Here is a 16864-nt window from a genome sequence, read left to right on the forward strand (position 1 = left end):
TTGGACAGTATATGATGACCCACAATGGAGAGAAGCCATTCCTGTATGATATGGCTCTCACAAAGCATATGAGGACCCACACAGGATAGAAGCCTCTCATGTGCAACATGTGTGATGTAACTTTCTCACAAAAGGGTTCTCTCACAATGCATATGAGGACCCATAATGGAGAGAAGCCATTCCTGTGCACTGCAACTTTCTCACAAAAGAATCACCTCAAATATCATGTGATCCCCCCACAATTGTAAACTCACAAAATTGGGAGCAAGGACAGAGAGACAGGTCCCCCCCAATGAAAAAGTACCACAAAAATGCAAATATTGTACCAATATACAAAGGAGGAGACAAAGAAAACCCAAGTATAGACCGGTCTCCCATACAAATACTAGAGCAAAAATATGTGAAAAGGTTATCAAAAGTAAATCGATTACACTTGGAGGATAACAAAATACTAAATTCAAAATAATTTGGATTTAGAAGTGGAAGATCATGTGCCATAAACTTAATATGCTTTTACTCGAGATTAATAGAAATAATTTAAGAAAGGAATGGATGGGCAGATTGTGCCTTCCTAGATTTACAAAAGGCATTTGTCAAAGTACCACACAAAAAGTTATTAAGAAAACTTGAGACAACAGGTGTACAAGGAAAGTTATTGGAATGGATGAAATATTTCTTGAAAGGGAGAAAAGTGAGGGTGGTACTCAGGAGACAAGAACTCAAATTAGGAAGAAATAATAAGTAGAGTCCCACAAAGCTGTATTGGCTCCAATAATGTTTGCCATATATATATATAAATGACATGGATGAAGGTGTGGATGTTATATAAACTTCTTTGCAGATGATGCAAAACTACTGAAGAGAGTAAGTACTGAGGAAAATTGCAAATCATTAGAAGAATACCTGGACAAAATCTGGAAATGAGGCCAAAAGAGTGAAGTGAATTTCAACATCAAGAAATATAGTATAATGGAATTTGGAAAAAGCACAAACAGAATATCAGGGCAATACAAAATTGGTACAAAAGAAATGAAAAAAGTCAACTCGGAAAGGGACCTAGGAGTGACTATCAGCAATGACATGACACCAGACAAATATATCAACAAATTATTTGGAGAAACTTTCAGTTTATTAAGATCAATGAGGAAATGGTTACGAAAATATTAGTTATATTGGAGTATGTTGTGACACTATGGACACCTAGTATGAAAAAGAACATAAAGAAATTAGAAAGAGTTCAAAGAGCAACAACAAAGGTGGCACCAACACTCTCCAATTTGACTTATGAACAAAGATCAGACAAACTTGAACTACCTACCCTGGAACAAAGAAGAGAAAGAGGAGACCTGCTAACCATATACAGAACTATGAAAGGGATGGAAGTCCTTGATAGAGTTGACATTAAAGTAGGATAGAAGAAAAACCAGAGGACATGAAATTTTTTTTTAAAAAGGATAGTTACAGAAGAGATCTGAAAAAGAATAACTTCCCACACGGAGTGATAGATATCTGAAACAAACTGAATGAAGAAACAGTGCAAAAACTATACAAGAATTTAAGATCAAACTGGATGCTGAAAGATACAATAGTGGGTCACTATGAGCATAGCTCTCTTCCCATAAAATACAACTAGGTAAATACAGGACAGTAGCCTTTCCACTGTGACCTGTGTGATTGTGCTTTCTCTCAAAAGAGGTCTCAGTCATCACATGGTGACTCATACAGGAAAGAAGCCATTCCAGTGTGATCTGTGTGATGAAAAATATTCCCTCTAAGATTTGTGCATGTGTTTGTGCACACATTTCACAACTAATGTACAAAGGATAAAAGTGTGCACAAGGTTTTGAAAATAGAATTAAAATATTCTGATTAAAGATACTAATCCTTTAATTCCATAACAATGAATTCAATACAAAAAGAATGTGATTTTGAGAATCTGTCAATGACCTTTGAAATATAAGTGTATAATTTCATAGTTTTACACATAGTTTTGATATCTTTTGTATGTTCAGCAGTTATACATCACCAGTACTAGTTCAATCCAATGAAATAAATCAAGAAAGATGTTATTAGTTTTGTACACTCAAATAAAAAAGTCTGAATACTTGATACAATCCCAATGTGTTTTTATGTTTCAAATTCCATTTGGAAAAGGAAATCACTGTAATTTCCTGCAGAAACCCACATTTCAAGAATAACAAAAGGAGCAAAGAATATACTGATGAAAAAATGGCTACTACAAGTCATTGAAATAGTAGAGATATCTGGATAATAGAGGAACACTGAAACAATGCCAAAGCAAAAATCATAATAATCAAGATGAAAGGGAGCTGTTGGAAAGACCCATCCCAACTTTGTATTTTAAAAGTGAGCAACAGGAAGTAAAACAAGGCAACAACTGTGTTCGGTAAATAGTACACACAGACATGGTTGTATTCTGTAATCTGTAGCTATTTTTAAATTCACAAATGTAAAAAATATATATACAGAAAACAGAATTGCATAGAACTGGTGTATCTCATCAGAAAAGAACTGCAAGTGAAGAATGGCTGGATGAAATCATGAAAAATGTTCCACCCATTTACAGGACAGTTTCCCTGAGGATGAGGTACAAGAATGGTCAATGTGATTTTTCATTTGGTAGTGGACATGGTACTGCCCTTTGTCTTGACTATCATGATTTTCTTGCTGATGCTACAGAAATATTTAGTTTGATGTTGCAAGAAAAATTAGATACAAGATTATTTAAAATTAAAAAAAAAAAAAAAAAAAATGGTATTAGTTGCTCTTCAGAATGAAGTTCTGAGACTTGGAAAAGTTGATGGATATTGGAGGAGCCTTTCTTGTCTCTAGTGCAGACTGTGACAACATTTAGGAAAATTTCATTTGGATATGTTTATATAAGTGAAAAACTACAAATTATTTGGAAGTTCAATAAATTTAGATAATGTGTATAAAGAGTGGGTGAATGCCAAAAACGCAAGAGGAGAAATAAGAAGTCAGAAGGTGGAATTAATATTGAGAATTAGCACTGGCCTTGTTTTTATATATAGTTATTTTTAAAGCTAGGTTAAATGTAATTGTTCCTTACGGGCTTATATATATATATATACACATATATATGAATATAAAATACATATTAAATGTTTCTGTCAGCTCTGTCATTGTCACACAAAGGACTCTTGATATAGAAAATCAGTGCCAAAATATATATATCCCTAATCATTTATCTTATTTATAGAAGGCCAAATTTAGGAGGTATTTCTAATGCACAATGAAATATTACACTAGATGGCACTTAGAGAACACATACCAGTGTCAAGAGTCACAAAATCGAAAAAAGATGATTATGCCCACATTTTACAGTAAATGATAGCAGGGTCCACTTTGTATAAAATTAATTAGATTCGTATACTATACATGCCAGGGATACAAAAAAAAAAAAAAAATTGATCCTCATACATATCCGAATCTGCTTCAAAATCTATTAACTTATTTCTTAGTCTAAGACAGGGGTGGGGAACCTTTTTGTGCATGAAGGCCACCGCACAATTCATCGTCCCACATAGGCCGCACTGAACAATTTTTTTCAATTATTTTATCCCTATTATATCATAAGTTTCAGGTGTGCAGTGATTTCAGACTTAAAAAATATTCAAGGTCTTTTAAAAAAAAATATGTATATCAAAGGCCGCACTTGATGGCCCGGAAAGCCGCAGGTTCCCCACCTCTGGTCTAAGACATGCCTTTCCACAAAATTTAATCAAACTCTGTCTATAACTTTTTAAGTATAGTTAGAGTTTGTAATGACGTAGTTCCTTTTTTGCTGTAGAACTTGAAAGGGAAGGGGAAATGGATTGTATTGGGGAAAACAGTAGGGCATAGCAATAATGTAGAGCAGTATGTCAGTATAGGACAAAATATCATTTTAGGATATAATGTCGGCAGAGAACAAAATATTACATTAGGATGTAATGTCAAAGGACAAAATATCACAATGGGATGTAATAAGAGTGGAGGACAAAATATGATGGGGTGTAATGATATTGGAGGACAAAATATTACTCTAGGATATAATGTCACTGGAGCACAGAATATCATTTTAGGAAGTGATGCTGGACAGAATGCCAAAGACCAGGTGGCCGGCATGGAAGGGAGGGGGCCAAGGTGTACATAAGAGATTGGATGACTGTGAGGGACCAGATGTCTGTCATGGGGCAAATGTCCATGAGGCACTGAATGTTAATGAAGGACCAAGTGTCAATATAGAGCAAGATGTCAATAGAGAACTAGATTATAATGTAAGGCATGATGTTGAAACACATAATATGTCAAAAAGAAAGAATCATGAGTTTCTTACAACCATATACTTTAATGCTTGTAGTATTAGGATCAAATTGCAAGAAATCCAGTTGTATGTCAAAAGCAAAAATCTCAATATAATAGGAATAACCAAGACATGGTTAGATGGTGAAGAATTTGAAACTGAATTCAATATTGCAGAATTTAAACACTTTTATAAGGATAGAAACTACAAGAAAGGTAGGGGTGTTCTGTTGTATGTTAAAAACCATGTGTTTTAGTGAAAATGAAACTGGATGCATATAATAGTTTGTGAGTAGAATTAACCCAAACAAATGGACAAAAATTAATGTAGGTGTAATACATATATCAAAGGCTTTTTCCCGCTACACGGGGGGGGTAGCCAAAAAGAAAAAGGCATAGAAACTACTCCCACCCATTCCATTTCCAATACCACTCCTCTTATCTTGGCATCTCCTGGATGATGGGTCATCCCTGCATCCTGTCCACTGCCCTGGGTCAGAAGCAGCGTCACAAGACACAACACATCTACAGCAAGGCCGCTTCATAAATTCGGCGACCCCCCCTCTCCATCCCCTCATACAGAAAAGGAGAAGACGGGGAGAAATCCCTTTGGGCTGCGTCAAACTTTTCTCATACATACTTCCTCACCACCCACTCCCCCTCATGCATCATCTATACACAACCCCTCTCCATTCACCCCTATCTTCTGTCCTCTCCCGTCGTTCCTCCACAGACATTCCTCTCTTTTGTAATGCCCCTTTCACCCCATCCATCCATCTCATCCTAGGACCCTCCCTTATATTCACTCCTTCCACACCTCTTTTACTAATCTTTCTTCACTCACTCTTTCCATGTGTCCAAACCATCCTAATACTCTTTCATCAACCCTATCTCCCAGCTCCCATTCTACCCCTGTTCTCCTCTTCACCTCCTCATTTCTCACTCTTTCCAGCCCAGTAACCCCTATCATACTTCTCAGACATTTAATCTCAAACACATTAAAACTCCTCTCTTCCTCTTTCATGTTCCATGTTTCTGTCCTGTACAGTGCTGCTGGCACAATCACTCCTTCATATAACCTCCTCTTAGGATCCATTCCCAGATGTCTATTTCTCATCACACTTTTCAATCCACCAGGGCATTTGCTTGCTTCTCTCAATCTACATTCAACCACCACCCCACTCCTCCCTTTCCTGTCACATTCGCACTCAAGTATCTGAAACTATCCACTTCTTCCAGTTTCTCATCCTTAATGCTCACTTCCAGCCTGCTGTCACTCTCTCCCCTTAAACATCTCATCACCTTACTTCTGCCCACATTTATCTTCATTTTCCTTCTTTCACACCTCAAACTCTGACACTAACTTCCTCAATCCCTCATCTGATCCTGCTACAAGCGCAGTGTCGTCAGCAAACAACAACTGGCTTACCTCCCACTTTTCTCCATTTTCTTTAATCATCTCCAACCCCTGACCCACTACCCTAGCATTCACCTCTTGCACCACCCCATCCATGTAAAGATTGAACAGCCAGGGCAAAATAACACATCCCTGACCAAGTCCCACCTTTACCTCAAACCATTCACTCTCTCCATTTCTTATCCTAACACAAGCTCTACTACTCTCGTAAAAACTCTTGACTGCTCTTAACAGCTTTCATTCTATCCCATATATCTGCAGTACCTCCCACAGTGCCTTCCTGTCTGCCCTGACATAAGCCTTTTCCAGATCCATAAAAGCCCCAAAAAATCCATACCTTTTCCTATAGCTTTCTCACATATCTGTCTTACCACAAAAATCTTATCTACACAACCCCTACCTGTCCTAAACCCACACTGTTCCTCACCAATTACTCCCTCTGTTCCTCTCCTAATTTAATCAAGACCCTCCCATAAGTCTTCCCAACTACAGTCAACAAGCTGATCCCTCTGAAACTACTACACTCACACTTGTCCCCCTTTCCCTTGTCAAGTGGAACTATACAGGCACTCCTGCAGTCCTCTGGCACTCAACTCTCTCTTAAACAAACATTAAATAACCTCACCACCCAGTCCACCATAACTGTACCTCCTTTCTTCAGACATTCTGCATGGCATTCATCCAGACCAGGTGCCTTACCTGCTCTCATCATCTTAACAGCTGCTTTCACTTCATCCTTTCCCTATTTCTCCTGCAGGTGTAATATATACGCCAAAAACATCATTAGCAGACGACAAAATGTTGTTTCAAGAACTGTCTAGTTTCTGCAACCGGGACTTATTGATAATGGGTGATTTCAATTTTACTGACATTGATTGGATGACCCTTGAACATGGCCATATAGATAGTCGCTTGATAGATTTTCTCAGAGACAATTACTTAGTTCAGCATGTAAAAGAGCCCACAAGACATGGAAACTTACTCGATCTATTGATCGCTAGCCACGAAATCATGATAACCGATGTAGAAGTTGGTGAATCTATTGCAAGTAGCGATCACAACTTAGATTCAAACTGCTGAAAAAAATTAGAATAGATACTTGTGTTTCTAAAATACCCGATTTCAGTAAAGCTCAGTTCATAGGACTACGTCAGGAGCTTCAGTTTACAGATTGGGAGGAAAAATTAAGCGAAGGACCTGTAAATCAGATGTGGGTAATGTTTCAAAATACGCTTACTAAGATGATTCATACCTACATCCCGTTTAAGGACAGACGCCCCCCAAATCAGGCTCGCCCAAAATGGCTTGACAAAGAAACTGAAAAATGTATTGCTAAAAAGAAACAGGCTTATAAGAAATACAAGTGCTCGGGTGCACCTAATGACTACCAAAGTTATGTAATAATACAGAGAGAAAAAAAAAAACGAAAACAACATTATGAAATGAATATCGCTGATAAACCCAAAGAGAATCCCAGAGAATTCTAGATACATTAGAGATAAAAATGTTATTTGGAATCACATTGGCCCACTATTACCTGCTGATGGTCAACTTGAAAATTCAAATGAAGGAACGTGTGATATTTTAAACAACTATTTTGATCAGTATTCGTAAATGAAACAGCTTAAAGTAAGCTCCAAACTGAAACCTGTGAAAAGTCGAGAGTGAACTTACTACGATAAGTATAACAAAAGAATATATTAAAAGGTGTATCGAGAAACTCAAGTTAATAAAACATCAGGGCCTAATGGTTGGCATCCAAGAATCTTAAAGTAAATGAAAAATAAGATTGTTGTTCCATTGGAAATTATTTTCAAGAAATCCATAGTATCCAGAGATGTTCCAAGAGAATGGGAACTAGCTAATGTTAGTCCCATATAAAAAAATGTGACAAAAAGAAACCAATTAACTATGGGCCTATAAGTTTGACATCAATCATAGGAATAATGTTGGAAACTATCATCAGAGATGATATCAAACATCATTTAGAAAGTAACTGTTTGATAAATGAAAGCCAGCATGAATTCAAATGGAAACATTCTTGCGTGACTAACTTACTCAAATACTACAATACACTCCTCTTGAATTATGACAAAAGAAACAATATAGATTTAATATATCTAGACTTTGCAAAAGCTTTTGATACCGTCCACTACGAAAGACTACTTACTAGATTAGCTTCACAGGGAATAAGTGGTAGACTATTAAGTTGGACTAGTAATTGATTGAATGATAAAAAAACAGAGTTGTTCTAAATAGCAAAACTTCTAGATGGAAAAGTGCTACAAGTGGAATTCCTCAGGGTTCTGTTCTTGGGCCACTTTTATTCATAGTACATGTAAATTATATAGACCACGGACAAAAATCTATTGTCTCCAAATTTGCTGATGATACAAAACTGTGCGGAATGGCAAATGATCACTTAAACCAATTAGACATTCAAGAAGATTTAGATAAACTACAGCAATGGTCTGAAAAGTGGTTAATGAAAGTTAACACAAGTAAATGCAAAGGAATGCACATAGGTAAAAATAACAGTAAGTTTATTCCATTCATTAACTACACGGTTGGCAAAGTTGTTTCTACTCACTTCCAAATTAATCTATTTCCTGACATTTTGAGACCATTATTTCTTGTCAGATTCTCATTCACTGTAATTTTTTTTTTTTGTCACTTTTGATGTCAATTCCCTTTAGAATCTTAAAGACCTGTTTCAAGTCACCTCCAAGTCTATATACATTGGGGGGGGGGGGCATTCATATGTTTTAGTCGATTTTTGTATGATTTATGTTTGATATTTGGAATCAACTTTGTGGTTCGCCATTGTACTTTTTCTAATCTGTCGATGTCTTTATGAGATTTGGTAACCACACGGAAACAGCATATTCCAAATGTGGACAAACTAACAATTTATATAGTTTGTTAATGAGAGATGGACTTTTGAAGTAAAAAAAAAAAAATCGTGTAATCAGTCCTAGAATAGTATTTCCTTTCTCATAGGCTGAAATATACTGCTTAGATGATTTGAGATCGTTACTGATAATTACGCCAAGATCCTTTTCTCTATACACTTTTGTTAACGAATTTCCAAATAATTTGTAATCGTACTTACTGTTATTTTACCTATGTGTACTACCTTGCATTTACTTGTGTTAAATTTCATTAGCCACTTTTCAGACCATTGCTGTAATTTATCTAAATCTCTTCCATTATCATCTCTCCATCTGCACCTTTTACCTTTCTTCTCTAGTTAATTCGCTTCCTCTTCCTCTCTTAATTTCTTTCCAAAACATATTTTTTTATTACTTGCAAAAATTTTCCGTCATACCTTTACCCCATTTCACATCTGCTCTCCTCTTTGCCTTCTTTACTTTTTGCTTTACTTCTCTTTTCTTTTCTTTGTGCCTCTCATATGACTCCCTCGTCCTTTTTTTGTAACCAATCTGTGAAAGCTCGTTTCTTCTCTTCTACAACCTTCTTTGTTTCCTCATCCCACCATTCACTACCCTTCATTCTATTTCCTCCTGTCCTTCTTGTTCCACACACCATCTTTGCACACTTTGTGACTCCCTCCTTGAACCATCCCCATTCCTCCTCCACACCTACCTCTACTCTATCCTTCACTCCCTCCCACTCATTCAGCTTCTTGTACTCCTTCTCCTTTTCCTTTTCATTTAAAGAGTTCACTCTAAGCACCTCCCTACCTTTTGTCTTTTTCCTCTTTCTCCATCTATCCTCCACTCTCAACTTACCTTCCACCAAAAAATGATCTGATATTCCCCCACTCTCTCCCCTTAGAACATGTACATCCTTAACTCTTCCTATTATATTCCTATCTGCTACCACATAGTCCATTAACGCTCTATCTACCACCCTTCCCTCCACCACCCTCTCCCATGTGTACTTATGCTTGACTTTCTTCCGAAACACTGTATTTGCCATCATCAACTCTCTTTCTAGACACATCTCCACCATCAACTCTCCACTACGATTCTTTCCTGGAACTCCACATTTCCCAACCACTCCGTCAATTGGTTCATTTCCTACCCTATATATGTATATGTATATATATTCGCATCCGAACTTTGTCATCCTTTTGCAATAGTCTACAGTCCTCGTTTTTCACTCTTTTCAAAGTTGTTGCGTCATCTGCAAACATGTTGGTATCGCTTGCTGTTCCTTCCATCATCCAGTCATTGACATGAACGTTATTGGTGCAAGTATTGAACCTTGTGGAACTCCGCTCGTTACTGTTCTCCAGCTTGACGTCTTATCCATTACTACTGTCCTCATGCCTTTTCCCTTCAAAAAGTCTTTGATCCATTCTTGAGGTGTGCCTCTCAGTCCTCCAACATGATCCAATTTTCACATAAGTCGACTGTGAGGACTATGGACTAGCTAGAAAGGATCACTCGTTCGCACGGGATCGGTAGTTGTAGGAGGGGAAGAGATGTCTGTGTCAAATGAAACTACAGTCGTGTATAAAAGAGGGCTTTTGCCACCGGGCGATTCTCAGGTATATTTATTGGGTCAAGTCGTGGCTCAGGAGGGGTGGGGGGTAGCAGACTTGGAGTTGGAGGCTAAAACCATTATACGTAACTGTTTTTCTTTAGGGATATTTATTCGACTTAACCTCAACCAACGAAGTTAGAAAAAGAGTAGGAGGCTTAGTCTTAGAGACAGAACATTAAAAAAAAAAATAGTGGCAGGTAAACTGAAATGACAAGATGTAGTAGGAGAGAGTTAGAAATTATACTATTTTCAGAAGAAGAAAAAGCTTTGTAAATGTTTGTGCGTGTAGTGTTTTTTTTTTTTTTTTTTTTTTTTTTTTTTTTTTTTTGTATGCTACACATAGAGGGTTGTTTCCTCTAAGCGGATGTACATTCAACTGGATAAATAAGGGACGAGACATGTTCTGGTTCCGGGAGACGAAACAGACTTCCTGGAGTAGCGGAGCCATTTTGCCGGCGAGAGGAGAACAGGTAATATTATATACATTCGGTGGAGATGTGAATATACATTAAAACTGCATATAACATGTTTACAGATAAGTGAAATTAGAAATATAACCAGCGAGGACTGAACCCGCCCACCCATAGCACGTCTAATGAGAATCTGCTGCCTTTCCTCACGCTCGCCGTTGGATACAGACGGGCTCATTTTCGTGGTACTTAGTCAGGCGGAATCCAGCATATCGCGACACGTCTGGTCACGATCAGTCAAAGCTGGGAAAAGGATACGTTGTAAATATGCGCGGCTATACACGATTATTGTGAACACCACCCGAAGGAGAGGCGCAGTTGATAAGTAGTCTGTACGGTGAAGTCTAGGTGTGATGTGTCGTATAAGGTGTTTGTGTATGGCATGCAGTCTTTCTAGGTGTCTCATGTGAAGTTTGCGTTTGTGTGAGGTACTTTGTGTGTATGTAAGAATACATGTGTTATGATGATAATGAAGTACCTCTGTAACGATTTGTTTGTGAAGGAGAATGCTATGACAATAATGGAACACCTTTGTAATTATTAGGTTGTGGAATGTAACGGTAATGTTTCATTTGTAGATTGTGTACTGTAATGTTTTTATAATGGAAATGTCTTGGGTTCTGTAATGTTGGCGTTGTTTCGCGTTTTGCAGATTGTGTACTTGTGGTGAAATGTGGTGCAGATATGTGTGCACAGTTGGCACCCCTAACACGGGGTCAAAAGGTCACGGCCGGTGTAGGAAGGAGGGCGCACAACGGTGTGCGCATCAGTGTGTGTGTGTGTGGAACGAGAAGATGCAAGTGGAACTCTAACACGATTAGGATAAGCAGAGCCAGTGGGTTTAGGCAAGGTAGATTGTAGAGTGAGAAGTGCGTCGGGAGATGGAAAAGTGAAGCAGAAATAACCAAAGTAACGGGAAACCACAGAAATCAGGTGAGTTACAAGTAGTGCAGCACTCCCATTAAAGTTGGAAAATGTTGAATAAAGCTTGAAGTTGGGAATTATAATTTGACATTATTCTTCAAGTCACATGTCACCCTTCACTGAAGTATCCCAGCTGTGACATCTATATCCTCCTTTTATGCGTCCTACATACATCACTTTTTTTTTTTTTTTTACCATTTCTTTCTACTCCTGTCTTCCGTCTCTCCACCTGCAGTTGCTCTATCGGGTCAGCAATCACAACTGCACCATAAAAGTAAAAATAGACATAGAAAAATATATGTAGAAATAGAAAATTGATATTGAAAATAAAAGTAGAAAATAGAAATAGAAGATAAAAATAAAACATATAGTGTGGTGACGTGGCGCTGGTCAAAACCAGACTGGTCGTCACACAACTGAGTTAGGCCTGTATATTGGCCGAAGTTAGCAGGACGTCTCAACTATCCCCAGTCAGCAGCCAATCAGAAACTCGTAAAAGCTCTCCGGGGACCCATCTGACCCGTCAGCCTCCTTTGAAAGGACGGCGCCTTGCCGAGACAGCCAGTTCTCCAGATTCAACACACCGCTCCTAGAGGTCGGACGTCTCTTCGACCAGCTCTCTCTACAAGCTCCAAGTATCATCGCCGGCCGGTGGTGGCTGGGAGATATATATCTCCTAGCTGCCGCCGGTCTGGCATGGCCGACCTCTCGTTGACGTCGGCAGGCGGGTTTACACCAATACAAATACCAATACAAATACACACACACATTTCCCAAGTCACGTAAATCTCTGTTTTCAGAGTAGTGCTTGGAAGAAAAGAGGCACATGCACACTTTCTCGCTAGCAAAGCAGAGGCCCAATCGTCTCTCTCAGTACGCCCAATCTGACCGCGGGCTGGTTGACGGAGAGACTTGGGACACCTTTCTGTCCGACCGGCCTGCAACCAAACGCTGGCCTCTCGCTGACGCTGGTGAGCGAGTTTACACTTCTGACATTTACACACAATTCCCAATCGCGTAATTCTCTGTTTTCAGAGTCGTGATTGGAAGGAAAGAGACCATACAACACCCGCCCGTCTGCCCCTCCCTCGCATCGCCACTGAATCTACTCTTCTGAATTCCAAACCCAGTCTGGGGATAAACAGACAACGCTCGCCCCACCTGTGGCTCATCAGGTTCGCCCTCGCCAGCGGTGGCGGCGGGGAGTTATCTCCTTGCCGCTCCCGTTCTGGTCACTGATCTCTCGTTGACGTCGGCAGGCGGGTGTACACCGCCCGTCTGCCCCCCCTCGCTCCGCCCCTTGATCAACTCTAAAAGGAATTCAAACCCAAAACCTGGGGATAATCAGGGGTCGCTCGCCCCACCTGTGGCTTATCAGGTTCGCCCTCGCCAGCGATGGCGGCGGGGAGTTATCTCCTTGCCGCTCCCGTTCTGGTCACTGATCTCTCGTTGACGTCGGCAGGCGGGTGTACACCGCCCGTCTGCCCCCCCTCGCTCCGCCCCTTGATCAACTCTAAAAGGAATTCAAACCCAAAACCTGGGGATAATCAGGGGTCGCTCGCCCCACCTGTGGCTTATCAGGTTCGCCCTCTACACGCGGAAAGTGAAATCAACTCACTTCTCGTAAGATACACACATACACCTCTCACGAACAGAGCCACAAATCACGCACAAACATAAACACTTACTTTTTCTTCGACTAAAATTCGCTTCCTTTCTAACTTTCTCTTCTACTACATCTTCTCATTTCAGTTTACCTCCCACTAAAGATTTTTCCGTTTTTCCACCTTTCTCTACTACTACGCCTCCTACCATTTTCTAAACTTTCGTTGGTGATCCTAACCCCGTTGGTAATCCCAATCTCCTAACCTCCGGCGTCGGCCGCTTCCCTCCAAGCTCCTGGTCAAGTCCTCCTATGCCATGACAACAATCTAGCCCCTAATTGCTCGCGATTCGCCCGGTGGCAATAGCCCTCTTTTATACACTACTATCATTTCATTTTCTAACAGACGTTCTTCCCCTCCCACAAAACCCGATCCCGCGCAGGCGAGGTGGTCTTTTCTTGAATTCCAGAATTCCAGTTCTCCAGCAAGTCGGCTCGGGCACGACATCTCCAGGCTTCAAGGGTCAGGTCTAGATTCCATACTCGCTTCTAGATGACGTAGAGTGCAGCTCTTGTAAACAATGGTATCATAACAACTGTGTAAATCTGTCTGTGCATGATGTCAGGGAAATGTGCACAGATGACACTTACACTTGCCCTCAATGGAGGAATGATTGAGAATTGTAATGCAAATAAAAATAAAGTGTTTTTACCAGTAGAGATTTTCCACCTACATGTATAGGCCTACATGTATTTTAATTGTGCTGCTGTATATAAGAATAAGTGATTTTCCACATACATGTATTTTAATATTGAGATTTTCCACATACATGTATTTTAATATTGTTCTGCTGTAAATAAAAATAATACCATTTTTTATAAAAAAAAAAAATCAAGTCTCTTGTCTTTTCCTAGCAGTTCAAACTTTTTTAATGTAAAAAACGTCCACCCAGTAATAGTAATATATTTATATATTTACACAGTTGTTATGATACCATTGTTTACAAGAGCTGCACTCTACGTCATCTACTAGCGAGTATGGAATCTAGACCTGACCAGGCTTCAAGTGGCCCTCCCTTCACTCCCAGCCCACGACGACACTCGTAGGCTCTCACCCGGCCGGACCCTCTAGCCCTGTAGTATATATTTAATTCATGTATACATTACATCTTGTGTGGCTTGGTTTCATTTCCATGGCTTGTCCGGCCGTACATCCACAATAGAATTAAAAATAGAAACTTGAAATCAGACAATAGAAATGATAATAATAATAATAAAAAATAGTAACAAAAACATACATATACGAGTATATACGAAAAGCTTTTTTCCCCCTTATAAGGGAGGCAGCAAAAAAAAAAAAAAAAAAAAATTCAACCCTATCACACTTCACTCCTGTCCACCTTAGGAAGTATAGAATATGATATATAAAAATAATAGATATAAAATATAAAACAGAAAATATAAGTAGAGAAGATATATTTAAAAAACTTACACCACCTTGTTTGTTTACATATGACGTCATAACCCGTCAAGCATTGTGTTGCACTCCTTCAGCTATTGAAGGAGCTTGCTTTCGTGGCTGTGATTTAAACAGGTTAAACAAGTGTGTCTTCTTGAATTCGTAAGTGCAGCGATTTGGGGGTAAGATAGCTTAGTCACGTTCGCATTTGCCCCTCTTCTACATTTGGCATTCTCATGATTCTGAGTAAGGATAGGTACGGGCACATTTTTTTAAACTTAAATTTAGGTACCCTCACAAAATTTTCAAAAAACAAATAACCCTTGAATTATTGTTGCGTATGAAAGACAACTTTATTAGAAACAAAATGCTTTTTAAATTTTTTAAATAGCTTAAAAAATAAGGGAGATACGATTTTTTAAATTATTTATTTTTTTGCCCGCATTTTTGGCTAGACTTTACCATAACAAAGTGTTAGAATTAAGGGTGGTATTTTGTAAAGATTTCGATAAAGAAATACACATTAACTCTAAACCACTGGTCCAATTTAATTAAAATTCGGTATACTTGGGTTTTAAGGATTAACAAATCACATGAGCATGTCAAAAACAATCTGAGACATTTCCATCATACCATATTTGCCTTTTCATGGCAATCATGAAGCTGTCAATGGTGGGTCTCGCTAAGCGCCGACCGAAGTCGACCAACGCTGACCAAAACCACACAATAACGGTTTTTGCTCAAATGCATAATTTATATATAAAAAATAGCATATGGTTGCATTATTTGACCTATTTTCTTTAAAATGGGTGATTTCCATGTAAAATGATCGAAGAGAAGTTACGCTTTTATCCTCTGTAAAATTACCAACCGGCAACCAACGCCGACCAAACCCAACCAATGACGGCTTTTGCATGACAAAAACGTAACTTCTCTTTGATGATTTTACATGGAATTCACACATTGTAAAGAAAACATGTCAAATAATGCAATCATATGCTATTTTTTATATATAAATTATGTATTTGGGCAAAAACCGTCATTGCGTGGTTTTGGCTTTGGTCGACGTTGGTCGGCAGTTGGCGGTTGGTAATTTTGTAGAGGATAAAAACGTAACTTCTCTTTGATGATTTTACATGGAAGTCACACATTTTAAAGAAAATCGGTCAGACAATACAACCATATGCTAATTTTTATTTAGAATTATACATTTGAGCAAAAGCCAGCGTTTTGGTTTGGTCGGCCTTGGTTGCCGGTTAGTAATTTTGCAGAGGATAAAAACGTAACTTCTCTTAGATCATTTTACATGGAAATCACACATTTTGAAGAAAATAGGTCAAATAATGCAACCATGTGCTATTTTTTATATATAAATAATGCATTTAAGCAAAAACCGTCATTGTGTGGTTTTGGTCGTCATCGGTGGTGTAAACAAAATCAAATACGAACTGGACGCATAAGATTCATGGGTGATATGCCTATATGTGATGACCCTAAGCTCAAACATTAAGTGATCAACGCTCTTAAGCTTCTCATATCTGGGGGAAAATAGGTTGATAAACACGTTTATGTATATTTAAATAATATTTAGTGATACCTTACCTTAATATTTTTACTCGGAAAACTATGTTGCCGAGTTTGATAACCAAATTTCCGTTCGAATCGCTGAAGACATTTTCTATTTAAAGAATTGGGCATATACTTGCAAAACAACAAGGTAATTTTAATTATCTTGCGCATCCGCTGAACGCGGGAAGCATTCAAATTAACTAAACAGAAGCTGGTGGTCCGCAAGAAATGGCGACGTAAACATTACATGGTCGACAGTGGCGCCGCGCGCGGATTCCGGGGTACCTATTAAATTCTTGTTGCATATGAAAGACCATTTCATTTGAAACAAAACACTTATTAACTTTTTTAAATATTTTGAAAAATAAGGGAGACACGATTTTTTGAAATTATTATTTTATCCCGAATTTTTGGCTAGACCAGGGGTTCCCAAACTTTTCAGCTCATTGACCCCCTAGTAAAGTTTAAAATTTTCTATAGACACCCAAACTAATAATTCACGAATTATATCAGTTTATTATTATTGATGTTATTGTTATTAATGCTATTATTATTATTGGTAAAATTTTACTTTGGACCATTGT

At 38.5% G+C, this 16864-nt stretch overlaps 1 protein-coding gene across 1 annotated transcript in view; it reads right to left on the reverse strand.

The window, feature by feature from the left end:
- The window catches only part of LOC143031926 (uncharacterized), a 493007-nt gene extending 476439 nt beyond the window's left edge, over positions 1-16568 (reverse strand). Inside the window, exon 1 of the mRNA XM_076196301.1 lies at positions 16314-16568. The gene's annotated coding sequence lies outside the window, so the exon portion shown is untranslated. The remainder of the gene's footprint in view (positions 1-16313) is intronic.
- Between the last annotated feature and the right edge of the window lie 296 nt (positions 16569-16864).

This window comes from Oratosquilla oratoria, chromosome 12, assembly GCF_046742065.1.
Source record: "Oratosquilla oratoria isolate Oo_2021 chromosome 12, ASM4674206v1, whole genome shotgun sequence".
NCBI lineage: Eukaryota > Metazoa > Arthropoda > Malacostraca > Stomatopoda > Squillidae > Oratosquilla > Oratosquilla oratoria.